Source organism: Pecten maximus, chromosome 19 (genome assembly GCF_902652985.1).
Source record: "Pecten maximus chromosome 19, xPecMax1.1, whole genome shotgun sequence".
Taxonomy (NCBI): domain Eukaryota; kingdom Metazoa; phylum Mollusca; class Bivalvia; order Pectinida; family Pectinidae; genus Pecten; species Pecten maximus.
The window spans coordinates 27,993,661-27,999,754 of record NC_047033.1 but is presented as its reverse complement, the minus strand read 5'-3'; the positions used below and the strand labels follow the sequence as shown (position 1 = coordinate 27,999,754).

At 42.2% G+C, this 6,094-nt stretch overlaps 1 long non-coding RNA gene across 1 annotated transcript; it reads left to right on the top strand.

Annotated features, from left to right (window-relative positions):
• The first annotated feature begins 3,384 nt into the window (after positions 1-3,384).
• Positions 3,385-6,090, top strand: LOC117317986. Its single transcript, XR_004530282.1, has 3 exons — positions 3,385-3,680; positions 4,029-4,144; positions 5,960-6,090. It is a non-coding gene; the product is annotated as an uncharacterized LOC117317986 (long non-coding RNA).
• Positions 6,091-6,094: the final 4 nt, after the last annotated feature.

Here is a 6,094-nt window from a genome sequence, read left to right as displayed (position 1 = left end):
ATTATTACATGTTGTCATGCTGAGTGCCGTGTCTGGAATGATGTAAAAGTGTGCTGGTGCAGGGTATTGACAGGTGTTTAGCATGCGCACACACTCACCTGCTCACTACAATGACCAATCAGGACAACTTCCACACATACCTTACATTCCAATGCATGACGCAGTATGAGGCGCGGGAACTTACCTGTTGGTCAGTCAACCCTGACCTTTGTTATTATATAACACTTCTCTTATATATATATCCAACTGGCTACAAAATGATTATTTGACTGAGAATAGTATTTAACAGGAGCTGCCTCACAATATTTACATGTAGGTAGAAATATATATACTTTGGCCACCAAGCCACACTCTCCATAGTAAACAACCATATGACTTATATATAGAACAAGAGGCACAGGGGCCTTAACGGTCATCTGACTCTAAATTAAAACTCTTACATTATTGTAGTATGCATTCTCTGTAGCAAGTATATAGTGGCACTGTTGGCCATGGTGGCCATCTTGGATTTCTGACCGACCCAATAAATAACAACACTTGGTCTGGACCATCTAAGGATAATTTCTGGTAAGTTAGAGCTGAATCCCACCAGTGGAATTTGAGAAGAAGTTTGAAATATGTGTTGTTCAGGAAAACCATGATTGCGCAATCATGTTACAAAATGGCCGCCATTGCTGCCATGTCAAAGTTTTTACGAGGCCGAAAAAATAACAACACTTTGTTGGCCGAAAAATAACGAAAAATAACAACACTTGGTCGGGATCATATCAGGATCATTTCAGGCAAGTTTCAGCTCAATAGCACTGGTGGAAATTGAGAAGAAGTTTAAAATGTGTTTTTCAAGATGGCGGCTATGGCGGCCATCTTGGATTTCGGACCGACCCGAAAATAACAACACTTGGTCAGGACCTTCTCAGGATCATTTCCCTCCATACCAGTACCACTTTTGGTTCCCCTCCATACCAGTTCCACTCTAGGTTCCCCTCCATACCAGTACCAATCTAGGTTCCCCTCCATACCAGTACCACTCCTGGTTCCCCTCCATACCAGTACCACTCTTGGTTCCCCTCTATACCAGAACCACTCTTGGTTCCCCTCCATACCAGTACCACTCTAGGTTCCCCTCCATACCAGTACCACTCTTGGTTCCCCTCTATACCAGAACCACTCTTGGTTCCCCTCCATACCAGTACCACTCTTGGTTCCCCTCCATACCAGTACCACTCTTGGTTCCCCTCTATACCAGAACCACTCTTGGTTCCCCTCCATACCAGTACCACTCTAGGTTCCCCTCCATACCAGTACCACTCTTGGTTCCCCTCCATACCAGTACCACTCTAGGTTCCCCTCCATACCAGTACCACTCTTGGTTCCCCTCTATACCAGAACCACTCTTGGTTCCCCTCCATACCAGTACCACTCTAGGTTCCCTTCCATACCAGTACCACTCTATGTGCCTCTCCATACCAGTACCACTCTAGGTTCCCCTCCATACCAGTACCAATCTTGGTTCCCCTCCATACCAGTACCACTCTAAGTTCCCCTCCATACCAGTACCACTCTAGGTGCCTCTCCATACCAGTACCACTCGAGGTTCCCCTCCATATCAGTACCACTCGAGGTTCCCCCCCCCCCCCCCCCATAACAGTACCACTCCAGGTTCTCCTCCATACCAGTACCACTCTAGGTTCCCCTCCATACCAGTACCACTCTAGGTTCCCCTCCATACCAGTACCACTCTAGGTTCTCCTCCATACCAATACCACTCTAGGTTCTCCTCCATATCAATACCACTCTAGGTTCCCCTCCATACCAATATCACTCTAGGTTCCACTCCATATCAATACCACTCTAGGTTCCCCTCCATACCAGTACCACTCTAGGTCTCCTCCATGCCAGTACCACTCTAGATTCCCCTCCATACCATTCTAAGGTCACCTTCACCTCATTGCCTCTACCACTATTGCTTCAATCGCCTTCCATAACACTTTCTGCTCTAGGGATTTCTTCCCATACCCTTTAACATTATAGGGTCCTCCCTGCAATAGCCCCCACCACCCTAAGGCTCCTTTCCCTTCCACTCTAAAGCCCCCTCACATCCATACCCTGGACAAATCTAGGGTTCTTCCCCCTCCATACCTTCTAACAGTATAGGGCCCCTCCCCTCCATACCCCGTACCAATCTAGGGTCCCCTTCCCTCTATATCCCCTACCAGTCTAGGAGCCCCGACCCTCCATACTTCCTAACATCCCTGTTTCCCCACTGCCTCAACATAATCCTTCCCCTCCATAACTCCACTTCTGTTGGGTCTCCACCACCAAACTCACGTCAAGCCTCGTGCTGAGTGGCCAAAATGTTTTACACCCAGGTTCAGATATCCCTGTCCACGGAAGAGATCCATGTTAGATTCTATTAATCTCACGTTTAGGTGTGTACAAAATAATTGGTAAATTTTGACGGATAGATAGCTGCTCCGTAAAACAGCCCAGTGAAACAAGTCAACGTTGTCAATGGAGCAGTCAAACTTCTCTTGTGGTTTCATCAAGGTACAAGTCAAAGAGGGGTCAGATTAGACAGGATGTAAGGTTACTGAGGGGTCATATAAGCCAGGATGTAGGAATACCCAGGGTTAAGATTTAGCATGAGTATGCAGATCCACAGTTACATGTACAAAAACACATTCTGCCAATTAGAATAAGTGCAAAGCTCATGTCCATGAGTACTAAAGGCCCCAATTTCATTTCTACCACTTAGGCTAGTTGATCTTTCGAATTGAATTTTCAGGCAGGGATCATTGTCATGTTAGTTTTATGGGGAATTTAGTTGCTTCTAACCCAAACTTAAGATACCTGACGCCATTTTCCTTCATGGCTTCGTCCTCCAATATCTCAATGCAAGATACCATTTATTCATATTTCCCTGCAACAAGGCCCATAAATACATATACAAAGGTAATTTCTAAAATTGTCTAGAGTACAAGTTTGTGTCCTCACTATAATGTTTGTATTATTGTTTGTTTGAGTAGATGTAACTCCATGTGCCATTGTAAAGCAGTCATTGTCATGGTCCTGTGTTGGTGGTCCAGTGAGCACGGCTCGAATCCTGTCCATTAGCCGACACATAAAAATGTAGTTAAATATGCTTTTTGTCTTGCTCGAACCAGTACATTTATGTGAAAAATTTGCATATTTTGTGTTATTCTGTTAAATATTCCCATTTACAACTAAAATAGATACACAATCATTAGCAAAAGTGTTCGATTCTTTCTCGATCATGTCGGATCCTGCTTTGCTTGATCCTGTCCTTTTCTGCCCGATCCTAAATGTCGTCTTACCCAGGGTGAGGTCTTGTCAAATCGCATGCGCAGTCGAAACCAGAAACAAGCAGACGTCATTAGCTTACTTTGGACTTCAGATTCACGGCATTTTCTCATTTACAGCCAAATGATGTGTTTGTTTCACAATCGGACAATTATCAAGGTATCGATGTGATTTGAAAGAACCATCAAGACATCAATGGGAATTGTGATAGAAACGAAAGCGGAAGTAAAAAAAAGGTGGAAATTCCGATGATCTGGGGGCGGATCTGGGTGCAGTCAAACTTGTCAAACAGTCTTCCCTGAGAATAACAAAAGATTGAGAATTGTAAAGTTTACGGCCAAGTGTTAATGTAACACCAGGTAATTATATTATATCGTTAGCCTCATTGTAACAATGTAATGTACTGTATCGCCAGTTCATGATGTCTGTTCAAAATTCTGAGGCAAGTGAAAGGGGTGGGACAGTCATGCGGCCGGGTCATGTTCGAATTTCGAGTGTTTGTTGTAGGTGCCTAGATGTCTAATCCTGCCTTGCAGGACTCTCTCCTCAAACAGTTTGTCACGCAACCAGGCAATATTGTCAAGACAATGATGTAACTAAAAAGGAAAATCAGAAAGCATTGGTAATTGTGACAAAAACGAAAGCGGAAGTAAAAAGGTGGAAATTCCGACGACATTTAATCATAATAGGTAAATTTTGTCTAACAGATAAAACAGACGAGGTGACACGGATAAACAAGTTAACATTGTCAGCGGAACAGTGCATCTTCCCTAAGATGATTGAGATGAGTCAAGTCAAAGATCAACTGTTAATGTAACAACAGGTAAGTACATTTGTATCTTATGTCATTATGTACTGTAAACCCAGCAATAAACACCAATTAACAATGTGTGCTCATATCAGGCTAGGCCTACTCACTGGTATGTTACGAATCATTTGTACATTTAACAATGTGAGGTATACTTTCACGATTTGAAATTAATTTGATGGAAATGTATTTAGATACATACCAAACGTGTGCAAAAGTATGTAGAGTACCCTGCAATCTACCGCCCGGTGTACATGTATGTGTACAAGCCAGAGAGCTTGGTTTATGTATGTTTACAAGCCAGGGAGCTTGGTTTATTTTAAAGTCTTATTAACAGCCAGGGTAATTTAAGGACGTGCCAGGTTTCAGAGATGGAGAAAAGCCGTAGTACCCAGAGAAAAACAGGGTTTGGAACGCACAACCCACTGGTAGAGGCTTGGCCTAGGGCTATTGATACAGTGTCGGGACACCTTCTATTTATGTTATAACCAATCGCGATCGACCACCGCATCTCCATGGATCAGGGATTAGGCCAGTTAACATATGCTGTTGGGTGGTGATACTGTGTGTCAATATTCTGAGGAGCGGTGGTACTGTTTGTCCATATTCTGAGAGGCGGTGGAACTGTTTGTCCATATTCTGAGGGGCGGTGGTACTGTTTGTCCATATTCTGAGGGATGGTGATAATGTTTGTCCTTATTTTGAGGGGCGGTGATAATGTTCTTCCATATTCTGAGGGACAGTGATAATGTTTGTCCATATTCAGTCAATGAACTTAAGATTTTTATCTTCATAGACAATCGGTCTATAGGATTTCAAAATGTCATAGACCTGCTAAAAACTTCATAGACCTAGATTTTTTACCAAAATTACATGTTGACAGAATCGATCCGAACACTACTAGAATTTATATGAAAACGTGGAATTATCCGACACAGTTTGGTGTCGCTAAGAATCTGGTGCATATACAATGAAATCGGGCGTAACATAACACCTACCTTACATATATGGATAAATGAGATATTTATTTACCCCAGAACACCCATTCAGTCCCACCTAGATGTTTTATTCCGTTCGTATAGACCCTCGCTTTACGCTAGTCAAAATTCCATACTGTCGACCCGCCATTTTGAAAGTGACGGTTCGACTAACTACCCGAATCGGAACGCAATGGACCGAAAAGACCACATATCAATAATTGTGTTTTTCTTCTAACATAGTTAAAATTAAGAAAACTAAGCTTATTCTTCCCATAAACTGTTATATTCAATTCAAAATTTTATTATTTATAAACTATAAGCGATAAAAATATATAAAAATAGATGTATTTTTTTTCTTTTCGCTCCATCGCGCACTTAGGGTAATTAGGCCGACCACGACCTACATAGTTAGCAATATGGCGTCGAGTCAAGTATGAGATTTTGACTAGCGTAAAGCAAGGGTCTATACGGACGGAATTAAATATCTAGGTGGGACTGAATGGGTGTTCTGGGGTAAATAAATATCTCATTTATCCATATATGTAAGGTAGGTGTTATGTCACTCCCGATTTTATTGTATATCATAATTATGCACCAGATTCTTGTGCATAGACATTCGGTCTTCAGTGTATTTATTTTCCATAGACCGACAGCAAATCTACTAGACTTGGTCTATCGGTCTATCGGTCTTAAGTTCGCACACTGTCATATTCTGAGAAATGAATGTGATTAAATGGTTATTGCTATAGAAATGAAAGGAGAAGCAAAAAGTCGGTTATAGAAATTCTGAAGATGAAGTAATTTCACGTTTAAATGTGTACAAAGATAACTGGTAAATTTTGTCTGACAGGTAACTGCTCCTTGAGACGGCCCAGTGAAACAAGTCAACCTTGTCAGTGAAGTATTCAAACTTCTCTGGGGAATTCATAAAGATACAAGTCGAAGACCATTGTCAGACACTGGTGAGAAGTGCCTAGATGACTTC